Source organism: Canis lupus, chromosome 3, assembly GCF_011100685.1.
Source record: "Canis lupus familiaris isolate Mischka breed German Shepherd chromosome 3, alternate assembly UU_Cfam_GSD_1.0, whole genome shotgun sequence".
Taxonomy (NCBI): Eukaryota; Metazoa; Chordata; class Mammalia; order Carnivora; family Canidae; genus Canis; species Canis lupus.
Genome location: NC_049224.1, coordinates 17406835 through 17423452, shown reverse-complemented (window position 1 = coordinate 17423452; position 16618 = coordinate 17406835). Strand labels below are relative to the sequence as shown.

The window sequence follows — 16618 nt, the reverse complement described above, 5'->3', positions numbered from 1 at the left end:
ACTGAGTAGGTGGCTACTTATTTGAAAGCCAAAGAAATATATTACTGACACTTACTTAACATTAACTGATGAATTGAGGAAAAGCAGAAAATGTCTGTATTTTCTAGCAGGGATTGATACCAATATTTTAAAGCATAATTAGGGACTACATAATTAATTTGGTTAGCATTAATTTTGGTAAGTAAAATCATTATTTTCTTTACATAGTGGAATGCTAGATGGGGTACTTACTAAACAATTATGCTATAAAGTAATATTTATAAATAAAACATTTAACATAATTTGACAGAAAATTATTTGAGATAATATTTTAAAAAGAATAATAAAAATTCCATGCTTTTGCAGAATGTGCTCTTGGGACAATATCCTCTTGGAAATAGTGTAAAGAATTCTAGGTATAATGAAAATGCACTTCAGACTTGCAAATAGATTTACATTGCCCTTTTAAAAAATGTAAGTTAATCCTTGTTTAATACCTATCATTTTTTCCTAAGAAGAAAGAAGGAAAAATATGAGTATATGTGAAGGAATGCACGCCTGTGTGTGTGAGAGAGAGAGATAGAGAGACAGAAAGACAGAGAGACAGAAAGACAGAGGGAGAGAAAATATATTGACCCTTTTATAGTGGATTTGTATGATCTTAATGCCATATAGCTTCTGGTCATTTAGAAGGATTGTTATCTGTGGGATAAAACCATGGTATGGTTGCTGCAGGTTGTGGACAAAACAAACAGAGATAGTTTAAGTGATATGGATAACAACAGATTGACTCTAAAGCAGGCAGAAAATTACAGAAGCAGAGTTCCATTTTTTTTTACAATTATTAATGTGTTTTAATGTCTTAATGCTTTGATTATCCATTAGAAACACTAGTATTAACAGCTGTAACAAGTCAAAATAGTATCAGCATTACATGAGTCACTACTTACCCTTTCTCTTCTCCTAGTATTGCCATCTTCATCCAGAGAGGGATTGTTTAGTGCTCTGTGGAAATTGTGGATTTCTTCTAATGATTTGGTTACCTACGATACCCAATTATTGGTTTCCTTTCAACCTAATCTTCTCAACTTTGAAATAAAGCCCAAGGACCGTTTGTCTGTATCTGCCTCAAGGAAATGCTTTTTCATTTTGTTTTGTCTTTTTCAGGGGGAAGTATAATGGCAGTCTCCTACTACCACAAATCATGCAGTCAAATTTCCCATGTTTGGGGGAAATCACAGGGGTCAAGACATTCAGAGTGCAGTGGATGAGCCTTACCTTGGGAAAACCACTTTTGTGATCATGATAACTCCCCTGCCATGTAAGTATTCAGGGAAATGCTTTTAACCTGGCATAGCTCTTATTAGAGATTTCAAAGTCGTAGAGCCATTTTGTTAGTGGCTGTGAAAAATGACAAAAGACTGGAAGTAGCAGAGGGACCAAGACATAAATGTTTCCTAGAAATCCTGGGACTGTCCCAGAGCAAAAACCTTCCAAAGCAGCAGCAGCAGCAGCCCGGACTGTGCGGGTGATCCTCCTGGTATGGATTCATGCCGCTGGAGTGTACTCCATGTGCCCCATTTTCTAGAGAGAAAATGACTCAATTTCAAACTTTTCACCTGTGTATCACAGCTCCACATGGATTTGCCGAGAGTTGAGATTCCTGGAGCTTTCTCAAAGTCACATTGTTGAGAGCCACTGTCCAGACCAGCGGTGACATTAGATATCAGACACACAGGAATAAAAGCTTTGTATAAGTAGGTCATAGAAAATATCCATTATGTATTTTGCCAAGTGGAATGAGGCAACAGAATCAATTTATTTTCATGCAAGCGCTATCAACAAGCACTTAGTGCGGTACTAATGCCTGTGTATTTGGAGTAATACACAGTAGGTGCAAGCACCACAGGGGGCACTCTTGACAAATATATAAACGAGTTTTAAGAATTAACTGGGCAAGCACTTTCTGGTCTTTCTGATTCCCAGAGGTTGGAGCACAGTAATTGATTTCCCAGACTCATTGAGTCAAACATGAGATACAAGGATGAATAAAACATAGTCCTTGACCTCAAGTAGACTGACGAAACATTATAACAGGAGAAGAATTTTATGATGAATATAAATACAAACATTAAAAGTATTAGAATATAGCGACAATGAACTAATTTTGTTGAGATTTAACACACATTCTTTCATAAAAGACTCAAACTGACCCTGTCAGGGAAGGGACAGTAGCCAGTTAGCAAAAGAGAAAATGAAATTCTTCAGGGAATCCTTCAGTCTCCCGTAGTTAGTAAGTAACAGATTTAAGATTTGAATTTCTGTTGTTTTTTCTCAGTTCTTAAACCTATATATTTCCATTACATCTACCAGAAACATATAGTTGAGCGAGGAGGGGAACACTCCCTGCAAGATGGCAGCTAGAATCAAGAATGATTTTATATTAAAAACATGTGTCAAAGGTGAAATAGGAGTTTAAGACATTGACAAAATGAGGAGTGCTTTACTTGCAAGGGTTCAGAGGCAGGTCACACATTTTAGGAAAATTCAGAATATTTTTCTTTTTATGTTTTCCAATAGAGATTAATCTATAATTCAGTCTTTATGCAGATAAGAACTATAATTTATTATATAAAGAATGTGCTACTTCAAGTAGTTCCCCAAGCAGGAGAATTAAAATAAAATAAAATTGTAAATAAAATGCCAGATTGCAAAAGCATTCTTTGGTTTATTTGAAACAACAAGTAAAAGAGCACTCTGCTTTTAAAGGGCTCACTGCCAATAAGTCAATTGGAAAAGGACAAACATTATATGGTCTCATTCATTTGGGGAATATAAAAATTAGTGAAAGGGAATAAAGGGAAAGGAGAGAAAATGAGTGAAAATATCAGTGAGGGTGACAAAACATGAGAGACACCTAACTCTGGGAAATGAACAAAGGGTAGTGGAAAGGGAGGTGGGTGGGGAGTTGGGGTGACTGGGTGACGGGCACTGAGGGGGGCACTTGATGGGATGAGCACTGAGTGTTATGCTATTTGTTGGCAAATTGAACTCCAATAAAAAATTTTAAAAAATTAAAAAAAAAAGAAACCATAGCAAAAAAAATAAAATAAAATAAAATAAAGGGCTCACTTGCCTGTTGCTCATTGTCAGCAGTTACAGAGATGGTTACTTGAAAATACTTCTGATGGTTATATTCATCCTCTGTTAAAATTTAACACAACTATAATATGGCCATTTTTTCATAGGACATGCCCCTAGGAAGAATGCTTATGTGTGATGTTTGCCTTTTGGGATAATTTCTTGTATTTCTTTAAAATAACTTCTAAAAGTGTCTAGTTTCTCACCCTGCATCAATGCTTCCTTATCCCACTTAATGATAAAACCAAAAACTCACTCTCACTGATAAAGTTGGATCGACAATTATACACAGTACTAAGAATTTGAGTTCTGTTGCTATACCAACGAATACTACTCCGTTAACAAATAGGAGATTTTTTTTACTCTTTGAAATCCAAAAAAAATTTAACATAATACTACTACATCAACAAGTTAAATAAGAAAATAATATGCAGTGATTTAGTAGATGTCTACAGTATTTACTACAGTTTAAAATCAGACCCTAATGAATGCATTTTGCATTAGAAAATAAAAGCACTCTCCCTTGCTAAATAGGAAACCAGTATTACAATCAATAGCAACATTTATGTACACTCTATGTGCATATATGCATGTCTGAGTGTACAGATATGTACATTTTTTAAAAGTTGAAGTGTGGTTCACATAATGTCACATTAATTTCAGGTATACAGCCTAGTAATTCCACAAGTCTATACGTTATGCTGGATGCACCACAAGTACAGCTACCATCTGTCACCTTGTGATGTTGTTACAATACCATCGACTATATTTCCTATCCTGTACCTTTTATCCCCATGACTTATCCATTACATAACAGGAAGCCTCTATCTTCCACTCTCCTTCACTCATTTTGTTGATCCTATATCCCCTTCTTGTTTGGAAACCATCACTTTATTTATGAATTTATAGGTCTTCTTCTGATTTCTGTTTGTTTATTCATTTGTTCTGTTTTTTTTTTCCTTTTTTAGATTCTAATATAAGTGAAATTATAGGGTATTTGTCTTTCTCTGGCTTATTTCACTTAGCATAATGTATTCTAGGTCCATCCATGTTGTTGCAAATGGAAGATTTTATTCTTTTAGGGCTAATATTCTAGTGTGTATGTATGTGTGTATAGATCTATATATCTACCACATCTTGTGTTGTCCATACATATATTTTTTTTACTATTATTAGAAAGAGAGAAGGAGAGCTCGAGTGAGAAGGGAGGGGTGGAAGGAGAAGGAGAGAGAGAACCCAAGGGCATGGAGCCTGAGCCAGGGCTTAATCTCATGACTCTGAGATCATGACCTGAGCCAAAATCAAGAATTGAACATTTAATTGACTGAGCCACCCAGATGCCCTTGTAAATAATGCTTCAGTGAACATAGGGGTGCATATATCCTTTCAAATTAGTGTTTTTGCTTTCTTTGGCTAAATACCCAGTAGTCTAATTACTGGATCATATAATGTTTCTTTTAAAATTTTTTGAAAAGTCTCCATACTGTTCTCCACAATGGCTGCATCAATTTACATTCCTAACAACAGTGCATGCAGGTTTTCTTTTCTTTACATTTTCACCTACACTTGTTCTTGTCTTTTTATTATAGCCATTCTGACAGGTATGAGGTGGTATATCATTCTGGTTTTGATTTGTATTTTCCGGATGATGAATGATGTTGAACATCTTTTAATATGCTTGTTTGCCATCTTTATGTCTTCTTTGGAAAAAATGTCTTTTTGTCCTTTGCCCATTTTTAATCAGAGTATCATCATCATCATCATCATCATTATTGGGTGATATATGAGTTCTTTATATATTTTGGATTTTAACTTCCTATTGGATATATCATTTGCAAATATCTCTCTCATTCAATAGGTTGCCTTTTTGTTTTATTGATTTGTTGTTTTCTTCACTGTGCAAAAGCTTTTTATTTTGCTGTAATCCTAATAGCCTATTTTTGTTTGTGTTTCTTTTGCCTGAGGAGATATATCTAGAAAAATGATTCTACAGCCTGTGCCAAATAAATTCCTGCCTGTGTTTTCTTTCAGGGGGTTTATGGTTTTAGATTTCACATTTAGGTCTTTAATCTGTTTTGAGTTTTTTTTTTTTGTATGGCGTAAGAAAATGATTCAGCTTCATTCTTTTGCATGTAGCTGTCCAGTTTTCTCAGCATCATTTATTGAAGAGACTTTTTCCCAGTGCATATTCTTGCCTCCTTTGTTGTAGATTAATTGACCATGGAAGTATAGGTTTCTGAGCTCTCTATTCTGTTCTATTGATCTCTGTGTCATGTGCCAGTACCATGCTGTTTTGATTACTACAGCTTTGTAGTATACCTTGAAATATGGTTTGTGATACCTCCAGCTTCGTTCTTCTTTCTCAAGATTGCTTGGGTTATTTGGTTCCATACAGATTTTAGTATTATTATTCCTAGTTCTGTGAAAAATGTCATTGGTAGTTTGACAGGGGTGGCATTGAATCTGAGGATCACTTTTGGTGGCATAGACATTTTAATAATATTAATTTTTTCATTCCATGAGCATGGAATATACTTTCTATTTGTGTTATCTTCATTATCGTTCATCAATGTTTTATGGTTTTCAGAGTCAAGTGTATGCATTTTTAATAGAATAGAGACACAGAGCAAGAGAGGCAGAGACACAGGCAGAGGGAGAAGCAGGCTCCATGCAGGGAGCCCAATGTGGGACTCGATCCTGGGACTCCGGGTTCACACCCTGAGCCAAAGGAAGACACTCAACTGCTGAGCCACCCAGATATTCTGAGAATGGATTAATTTAAAAGTCAGGAATAATACTTCCATATTTTTTTTATTGAAGTTCGATTTGCCAACATATAACACGCAGTGCTCATCCCATCAAGTGCCCTCCTCAGTGCCAGTCACCCCCACCCCAACCCCCACCCACCTCCCCTTCCACTACACTTTGTTCGTTTCCCAGAGTTAGAGGTCTCTCATGTTTTGTCACCCTCTCTAATTTTTCCCATTCAGTTCCCCTCCTTTCCCTTATAATCCCTTTCACTATTATATTCCCCATATGAGTGAAACCATGTGATGATTGTCCTCTCATTGACTTACTTCACTCAGCATGATACTCTCCACTTCCATCCACGTCAGAGCAAAGAATGGGTATGCATCTTCTCTGATGGCTGAGTAACATTCCATTGTATATATAGGCTACATCTTCTTAATCCATTCATCTGTCAATGGACATCAAGGCTTCTTCCACAGTTTGGCTATTGTGGACATTGCTGCTATAAACATCGAGGTGCAGGTGTCCCAGCGTTTCACTGCAGCTGTATATTTTTTAAAATTTTTTTTGTATATTTTTTTAAAAAAAGATTTTATTTATTTATTCATGAGAGACACAGAGAGAGAGAGAGACAGACAGACAGAGACACAGGCAGAGGGAGAAGCAGGGAGCCCGACACAGGACTCAATTCTGGGTCTCCAGGATCAGGCCCTGGGCTGAAGATGGCGCTAAACCGCTGAGCCACACCAGCTGCCCTGCATCTGTATCTTTGGGGTAAATCCCCAGTAGTGCAATTGCTGGGTTGCAGGGTAGCTTTATTTTTAACTCTTGAGGAACCTCCACACTGTTTTCCAGAGTGGCTGCACCAGTTCATATTCCTACCAACAGTGCAAGAGGGTTCCCCTTTCTCCACATCCTCTCCAACATCATTTGTTTCCTGAATTGTTAATTTTCACCATTCTCACTGGTATGAAGTGGTATCTCATTGTGGTTTGGATTTGTATTTCCCTGATGGCAAGTGATACGGAGCATTTCTCATGGGCTTGTTGGCCATGTTTGTTTTCTTTGGTGAAATTTCTGTTTTTGTCTTTTGCCCATTTCATGATTGGATTGTTTCCTGGATGTTGAGTTTAATAAGTTCTTTATAGATCTTGGATACTAGCCCTTTATCTGATAGGTCATTTGCAAATCTCTTCTCCCATTCTGTAGGTTGTCTTTTAGTTTTGTTGACTGTTTCTTTTGCTGTGCAGAAGCTTTTTATCCTGATTAACTCCCAATAGTTCATTTTTGCTTTTGTTTCCTTTGCCTTCATAGATGTATCTTGCAAGAAGTTGCTGTGGCCAAGGTCAAAAAGGGTGTTGCCTGTGTTATCCTCTAGGATTTTGATGGATTCTTGTCTCACATTTAGATCTTTCATCCATTTTGAGTTTATCTTTGTGTGTGGTGTAAGAGAATGCTCTAGTTTCATTCTTCTGCACGTGGCCGTCCAATTTTCCCAACACCATTTATTGAAGAGACTGCCCTTTTTCCAGTGGATAGTCTTTCCTGCTTTGTCAAATATTAGTTGACCATAGAGTTGAGGGCCCATTTCTGGGTTCTCTATTCTGTTCCACAGATCTATGTGTCTGTCTTTGTGCCAGTGACACACTGTCTTGATGATCACAGCTTTGTAGTACAACCTGAAATCCGGCATTGTGATGCCCCTGGCTCTCGTTTTCTTTTTCAATATTCCCCTGGCTATTTGGGGTCTTTTCTGATTCCACACAAATCTTAAGATTATTTGTTCCAACTCTCTGAAGAAAGTCCATGGTATTTTTATAGGGATTGCATGGAACGTGTAAATTGCTCTGGGTAGCATAGACATTTTCACAATATTTATTTTTCCAATCCATGAGCATGGAATATTTTTCCATCTCTTTGTGTCTTAATTTCTTTCGGAAGTGTTCTGTAGTTTTTAAGGTATAGATCCTATACCTCTTTGATTTGGTTTATTCCTAAGTATCTTATGCTTTTGGGTGCAATTGTAAATGGGATTGACTCCTTAATTTCTCTTTCTTCAGTCTCATTGCTAGTGTATAGAAATGCCACTGATTTCTGGGCATTTATTTTGTATCCTGCCACACTGCCGAATTGCTGTATGAGTTCTAGCAATCTTGGGGTGGAGTCTTTTGGGTGTTCTATGTACAGTATCATGTCATCGGCAAAGAGGGAGCGTTTGACTTCTTTGCCAATATGAATGCCTTTTATTTCTTTTTGTTGCCTGATTGCTGAGGCTAGGACTTCTAGGACTATGTTGAATAGCAGTGGTGAGAGTAGAAATCCCTGTCCTGTTGCTGATCTCAGGGGAAAGGCTCTCAGGTTTTTCCCATTGAGAATGATATTTGCTGTGGGCTTTTCGTAGATGGCTTTTAAGATGTTAAGGAATGTTCCCTCTATCCCTACACTCTGAAGAGTTTTGATCAGGAATGGATGCTGTATTTTGTCAAATGCTTTCTCTGCATCTAATGAGAGGATCATATGGTTCTTGGTTTTTCTCTTATTGATATGATCTATCACGTTGATTGTTTTACGAGTGTTGAACCAGCCTTGTGTCCCGGGGATAAATCGTACTTGGTCATGGTGAATAATCGTCTTCATGTACTGTTGGATCCTATTGGCTAGTATCTTGTTGAGAATTTTTGCATCTGTGTTCATCAGGGATATTGGTCTATAATTCTCCTTTTTTGGTGGGGTCTTTGTCTGGTTTTGGAATCAGGGTGATGCTGGCCTCATAAAATGAGTTTGGAAGTATTCCATCCCTTTTTGTCCTGCAGAACAGCTTTAGTAGAGTAGGTATTATTTCTTCTTTAAATGTTTGATAGAATTCCCCTGGGAAGCCATCTGGCCCTGGACTTTTGTGTCTTGGAAGGTTTTTGATGACTGCTTCAATTTCCTCATTGGTTATTGGCCTGTTCAGGTTTTCTATTTCTTCCTGTTCCAGTTTTGGTAATTTGTGGTTTTCCAGAAATGCATCCATTTCTTCTAAAGTGCCTAATTTGTTGGCATATAGTTGCTCTAATATGTTTTTAAGATAATTTGTATTTCCTTGGTATTGATTGTGATCTCTCCTCTTTCATTCATGATTTTATTGAGTCTTTTCTCTTTTATTTTTAATAAGGGTGGCTAGGGGTTTATCTTATTAATTCTTTCAAAGAACCAACCCCTGGTTTTGTTGATCTCTTCTATAGTTCTTTTTTTTTTCTTTTAATAACAATTTTTATTTTTTTATTTTTTTTATTTTTTATTTTTATTTATTTATTTATTTATTTTTTTAATTTATTTTTTATTGGTGTTCAATTTACTAACATACAGAATAACACCCAGTGCCCGTCTATAGTTCTTCTGGTCGCTATTTCATTGAGTTCTGCTCGAATCTTTATCATCTCCCTTCTTCTGCTTGGTGTAGGTTTTACTTGTTGTTCTTTCTCCAGTTCCTTTAAGTGCAAGGTTAGCTTGTGTATTTGAGTCTTTTTCCAATTTTTTGAGGGATGCTTGTATTGTGATGTATTTCCCTGTTAGGTCTGCTTGTGCTGTATCCCAAAGATTTTGAGCAGTTGTATATGCACTTACATTAGTTTCCCTCAATCTTTTTAGTTCTACTCTAATTTCCTGGTTGACCCATTCATCTTTTAGTAGGTTGATCTTTAACCTCTATGTGTTTGAGTTTCTTCCAAATTTCTTCCTGTGATTGAGGTCTAGTTTCAAAGCATTGTGGTCTGAAAATATGCAGAGGACAATCCCAATCTTTTGGTATCAGTTGAGACCTGATTTTTGACCCAGTATGTGCTCTATTCTGGAGAAAGTTCCATGTGCACTTCAGAAGAATGTGTTTTCAGTTGCGTTTAGATGTAAAGTTCTGTAAATATCTGTTAAATCCATCTGGTCCAGTGTATCATAAGGTCTTTGTTTCTTTGTTGATGTTGTGCTTAGAAAATATGTCATTTGCAGAAAGTGCTGTGTTGAAGTCTCCCAGTATTAGTGTATTATTATCTAAGTATCTCTTTAATTTGATTATTAACTGATTGATATACTTGGCAGCTCCCACATTAGGGGCATACATATTCATGATTGTTAGGTCTTCTTGTGGGATAGCCCCTTTAAGTATGATATAGTGTCTCTCTTCATCTCTTACTACAGTCTTTGGGATAAACATTAATTTATCTGATATGAGTACTGCTACCCCAGCTTTCTTTTGAGGACCATTTGAATGGTAAATGGTCCTTTTATTTTCAGGCTGGAGGTGTCCTTAGATATAAAATGAGTCTCTTGTAGACACCATACAGATGGGTCTTGCTTTTTTATCCAGTCCGATACCCAGAGTCTTTTGATGGGATCATTTAGCCCATTCACGTTCATAGTAACTATTGAAAGATATGACTTTAGTGTCATCGTAACACCTATTCAGTCCCTGTTTTTGTGGATTATTTCTTTGGGCTTCCCTTTCTTTTACAGGTCCCCCTTAATATTTATTGCAGAGCTGGTTTGGTGGTCACATATTCTTTCAGTTTCTGCCTATCTTGGAAGCTCTTTATCTCTCCTTCTATTCTGAATGAGAGCCTTGCTGGATAGAACATTCTTTGCTGCATGTTCTTCTCATTTAGGATCCTGAATATATCCTGCCAGCCCTTTCTGGCCTGCCAGTCTCTGTGGAGAGGTCTGCTGTTAATCTGATATTTCTCCCCATATAAGTTAAGAATCTCTTGTCTTTTGCTCCTTTCAGGATTTTCTCTTTATCTTTGGAATTTGCAAGTTTCACTATGAAAAGTCGAGGTGTTGAAAGTTTTTTATTATTTGGAGGGGGGGGGACCTCTTTCTACTGGATCTGAGTGCCTATTTCCCCAAATTAGGGAAGTTCTCACCTGTGATTTGTTCAAACACACTTTCTGGCCCTCTCTCCCTCTTGGCATCTTCTGGAACCTCAATTATACATAGATTCTTCCTTCTCAGGCTGTCATTTATTTCTCTGAACCTTTCCTCATGGTCTATTAATTGTTTTTCTCTTCTTTTCTCAGCTTACATCAACTTGTCTTCTATTTCACTCATGTTTCTTCCACCTTATTAACCCTAGCAATAAGACATCCAGTTTGGATTGCGTCTCATTTATTTTTAATTTCAGCCTGATTAGATCTGAATTCTGTTTCTGTAGTAACAAAGTTTCTAGAGTCCTTTATCCTTTTTCCAGAGCCACCAGTAGCTTTATAATTGTCCTTTGGAATTGGCTTTCTGACATTGAATTGAAATCCATATTTTGTAACTCTGTGGCAGAGAGTACTGTTTCTGGTTCTTTCTTTTGTGGTGAGTTCTTCCTTCTAGCCATTTTGTTCAGTGCAGAGTAGTTGTATGAGTGAGCGGAGTCAAAAATATCAACCACGACCCAAGTAAATTCCACCCTAGAAGATTATGTTGAGGTCAGAGGCCAGAAAATGAAAAAGAAGCTCTGAAAAAAATAAAACAAAAAGACCACTAAAGTGAAAAACAAATTAAAAAAAAATAAAATAAAATAACAAAGTAGTAAATAAAAGGCCAAAAACCCCAAAGAAGAAGAAAAAAGAAAAAGAATAAAAGGAAAAAAATAAAGATGAAAAAGAGAAAAAAGACGGGAAAAAATAGGGGGAGAACTAGGGGATGGTGGTGGTGAAGAAGTGGTAGTGGAGAGAGAATGTTGTCTACCTGAGGGGTCCTAGAGGGTGATCCTCTTGGTTCTGAGTGTATTTTGTTCTGTATGTTAGAAGATGCTCAAATTTATATAAAGCAAATTTATATAAAGCAGCAATACTTATAGAAAGCCCCATATGTTTTGACCACCAAAGCATAAACAAGATAAAAGAGAGGGGCAGAATGGGGAGGAAGAGACAATATAATCTCACAGAATGAACCAGCACGGTATTCCACTTGGTTCTGGGTGCATGCTGGTCATGTTTTAGAAGGTATTAACATCAGCCATTGGAGAACAAAATGAGGCAGGGTAAACAAAAAACACAAAACAAAAACCCATATCTCGTATCTCTCAAAATTAAATCAAATAAGTTGAAGGGAACCCAGAAGTGAAAAATATATCTAAGACATGTAATTATAGAAATCTGAAAGTCGAAAAGGAAAAAACTTAAAAATGAAAAGCTGGTAAAAAATTGGAGTTAAGGTGGGAAAAGAGAAAAAATATTGGAAATTTTTAGTCTAATATACAAAAGTTGTAATGGAAAAAGGAAAAAAAAAAAAAGGGCAGGGACCCTCTAGTTCTATATACTATTCTGCCTTGATTTTCCCTTGGTCCTGGAGCTTTCCAGTGCTGCTTGGTCAGGAACTTGCTCTTCTCCTGTCCTTCCAGCAGGTCTCTGGGGGAGGGGCCTGCGTGCTGATTCTCAGGTGTGTGCACCTGGGGAGGTGCCCCACCTCCTCCTCCCCGGTGGAGGTGGAACATGGAGGAACAATCACACTGGCGGCGGCCACTCCCCAGGTCTGGAGACAGCTCCCCCAGTAACTACTGTAGCTCCCGGTCAGCACTGGCCTGGGTGCTCCAGGGCGGCAGAGGTGCTGCTCTGCAGAGCTTAGGGGCACCCCGGTGGACTGTCCTGGCTCTCAGGTGCTCTCCCTGCCTCCGCCTCCCCTCACCCGCAGGCAAAAGGGTCCTCCCCACCTCTGCCCACCCCTGGGAGGAGCACAGGATCCCGGCTGTTGCCCCTTCGGGTGCCCTGGGATCCCAGCCCTGTGCCGCTGGACCTGCTCTGGGCCGCCTCTCCCGGGGAGATCAGGGCTCAACCCCCTCAACCCAGAGCCCCCCCAGGGATTGGGGCTCAGCCTCCTCACCCCCAGGGATTGGGGCTCAGCCCCCCTCCACCCGGAGCCCCCCCCAGGGATCGGGGCTCAGCCCCTCCACCCAGAGCTCTCCTTAGGGATCAGGGCTCAGCCCCCATCTATCCAGAGCACTCCCCAGGGATTGGGGCTCAGCCCCCTCCGCCGGAGCCCCCCTACTTTTCCCCGAGGCCCCGGGCCGCGCTCCAGCCCTTCACCGAGACCCCGCGGGGTGTGTGCGCTCCCCCCGGCGCCCTCCTCCCCTGGTGACCCCGGGACTGGAGGCGTCACCCCCTCCTGGGTCCCCCCATCTCCCCGCTGTGCACTTTCCCTCCGGGAAGAATCCGGCGGATCGTTAAAGCCCCGGCATCCGGGGGGCTCTCCCGCCCGAGGCTCCCCCCAGCCCGGCTCCTCGGCCCGCCCCCTCGATGCTGTTTCATTTCTCCTTCTCCGTCCCCGGACCTCGTCAGAGGCGAAGGCCCTTCCCGCTGCAGCTCCCGGTTCTCTGCTCACCTCCCAGGTGGAGCTCGTGGGTGCTCAGGGGGGTGGAAGGTTGCCCCGGGAGCGGGTGGGGGGGCGTGAGGCCCCTGCTCCTCCGCCAGCCTGCCCCTAGATCCACAAATACTTCTGAATTCTTAATAAAACATTTAGGTTTCTTGAGAATGCAAATATCAAGGAAAATGAGAAGTATTGACCAGGAGCATATTTATATGTATGTATGTGTTTATATATGTGAAATTATACATTTAAAACATCCATGTAAATTCATAGTAAACTAATATATTTCTAATCATAATGTAAATATATACGTTTTCTTGTATTTCTAGGATCCAGTTAACAAAGCTAGAAAATATCATTTTAAAGAAGGAGAGATTCATCAGAGCAACAAATATAGGAAATATTTAGGAATAAATATTGAGAAAATTTTAATATATGGTGAGACTTTATATGGAAATTACATAATCTTATCATTGGAAGACTTAAATGAAAATGTGAATTATTAAAGATGTAGAACCTATTTTTTCAGGGGACTATTTTATATTTCTAAAAATGCAAATTTTAACTAATGTATACCAAAACATTCCAATTTAATTACATAAAAATCTGAACTTGGTAATACAGTTCTTCAAAAAAAAAATAAACTGTAAAAATGTTTATTAGAAGAAAATATATAAAATTTTTAAATAGAAAAGTTACCTGCTCCATCAAACATTAAAACATATTATTTAGTACATAATACATAAAATACAATTTGTGCAACGTTTTAGCCATTGAGTGAAATTGAAGGTAGATACCTGAAATATTAATAATTATATACCTATTCTTATTGTATGATAACATAATAAAAAAACAGAATTATATAAATATATTTGGAACAATTGTGAAAAAATGTTATTTCCATCTTACATTATTTAAAAATAAATGGCAGGTGCATTAAATAGTTAAAAATGAGCTTTAAACAAAAGAAAAAGTAGAAAGTAATGGAATAGAATAATTAATAGCTCTGTGGTAGAATAACATTTTTCTTTGAATTAGTTAAAAGTTATGAAAGTATGTGTGCATAATAATTTTCTGGCAAAAAAGATGAAGTCTAAATAAAATAATAATATTGTTTATAGATATAAACAATAAATCTATAATAAATTAAATCTATAATAGATTATAGTTTCCTCAATATGTTAATAGTAATGTATATTCAAATTTGTTAGAAATATTCAGAATTCTAAATAAATTAATGGGTAAATAATAAGATAGTTTATGAAAGGGGCAATAAAATTGACAGATAAATAAGGTAAATATTAGCCAATCTACTTATCAAAACAAGGTAAAAGAAAGCATTCTTATGACATTATTTTACATAGTAAAATTAGCAAACAAAGGAACCAAAACCAAAACATCCAATGCTGGCTATACTGAAAAGAAATTACTGTATTCATTCATTATTATTAATTTAGTAATTTAGTGCAGACTTTCTGAAAAGCAATATGACAGAAATTAAATTGCTAGACTTAAATATTATACTTTCATTCCAAATTTTATCTCAATTAAACAGAAGCAGAACTATCCTCAAATATGTTCATTGTAGCTTTAATAATGATAGCAATTCAAAGAACACAAGAAACGTATGCCATACTAAAATATTTTACCAACATATAATAATCTGATAGACTACACATGCATTCATATGTGAATGTACACATGTGCACGTATCTTTCTTACTATAAATATGAAGGACATACAGAAAAACTAAAACGTTTATGACATAAGCCAGACAAAAAGCAGTATAAAATGTTTCACATCAATATTGCAGATACATAAACCTATGCCATAAATCATTGATAGTGGATAGTAATAGATAATCACATAAACTAACCCACATTACCTCTTTGGCTTGCTAATGAGTTAAGATAAGAAGCTAGTAAAATTCCTTGACTCTTAGATTTGTTTGCCCTTCTATTTAACTAGGTGCTAGGTAAATAGCTATCATTTTATGTCCTGACTCATGTACCAAAGAAATGTATTGACCAAAATACTGTATGAATAGATTCTGGAAAATAATGATTATGTGGAAAATCATGGTTATAATTCTGGACACCACAGTATCATGTATATTTTATTCTGATGGGCTTTGCTCTACACTCACATATTATACCTGAATATCAATGTATTCAATCCACCTGCAGTGCCAGTTCTCATTAAGATGATAGGGTGTTCAAAGTAGGTGGAAACATGATTTGTTAACTGCCCATATTTCCACCAAATCATTTATTTATCTATTCTTACTACAAGTATTTCTTAAGTCACTAGTACATCCTTGGTATCATTCATAAACAAGACTGAAACTGCCTCTGTCATTAGTGAGCTTATACTGTTTTGTTTTTAAAGATTTTTATTTATTTATTCATGAGAGACACAGAGAGAGAGGCAGAGACATAGGCAGAGGGAGAAGCAGGCTCCCTGTGGGGAGCCTGTTGTGGGACTCACCCCGGGATCATGCCCTAAGCCAAAGGCAGACACTCAGTCACTGAGCCACCCAGGTGCCCGAACTTATACTTTTAAAGAAGGAAGGGAATTGTCATAGACTCATTGGTGCCCTGCCTAGATCCCCTGGGAACCATTTTATTCATTTGGTGTGCTTCCTCCAACTGCCATGGTAGGATTTTGCTCTAACATCTCCTATCTGTAACCTTCTCTGGAGTTCATAATAGAAAGGATACTGGAACCATTTTGCTTAGAGATGCCTAGGAATTAAGCCTCTGCCTCTCTACTGCCTTTAGGTAGTCCGTAGGCAATGACTGACTGACATGGTGTCTAGACGTGTAATAACCTTTCTTCAAGGCTGCATATATTCTGTGGGACAATTTATGTTCCAAAGCTCCCCTGTGGGATTAGACTGAAGGTAAACTTCAACCCCCAACTACACCCTTGCTTGACTTCCTCCTCTTCCCTGTCTTTCTCCCTCATGCCCATACGTGTTTCTTCTGAGAGCCCACTCTTAATCAGTTGTGTCATGTATCCCGTCTCAGACTGCTTATTGAGAATCCAATCTTAAGTTAATGATTGAACAAGTAATTGCAATCGTGTGTTATATATGCTATGAAAGCTAAAGAATATAAAGCTGTAAAGCTGTGGATATATAACAAAGAAATCTTATCCTAGGGTGGAAAGTAGAAGGTATTTTTCTTAAGGAAAGAACATTTAAATTGAGACCCTGTGTCTTTTTTTTTTTTTTTGAGACCCTGTGTCTTTTATCTATCTTATTTTAAAATAGTATGGCATGCATTTATGAAATGACTGGTCATGGCTGAGGACTATAGTCTTTGATCCTGGTCACTATGGAAATAATCAGTCCATGTTATGACTGAACTCTTTTTCCCATTAGCTTCAAACTATTAACACTGGTCACTGAAGGAAGAGA

At 37.7% G+C, this 16618-nt stretch overlaps 1 long non-coding RNA gene and 1 other non-coding gene across 2 annotated transcripts in view; one reads left to right on the top strand and one right to left on the bottom strand.

The window, feature by feature from the left end:
- Positions 1-16618, top strand: part of LOC102151569 — a 503105-nt gene that overhangs the window by 290935 nt on the left and 195552 nt on the right. The window contains exon 7 of the long non-coding RNA XR_005356708.1: positions 1147-1300. This is a non-coding gene — a long non-coding RNA (uncharacterized LOC102151569). The remainder of the gene's footprint in view (positions 1-1146; positions 1301-16618) is intronic.
- Positions 1144-1308, bottom strand: LOC119871332. The gene has a single exon (XR_005357443.1). It is a non-coding gene; the product is annotated as a U1 spliceosomal RNA (small nuclear RNA).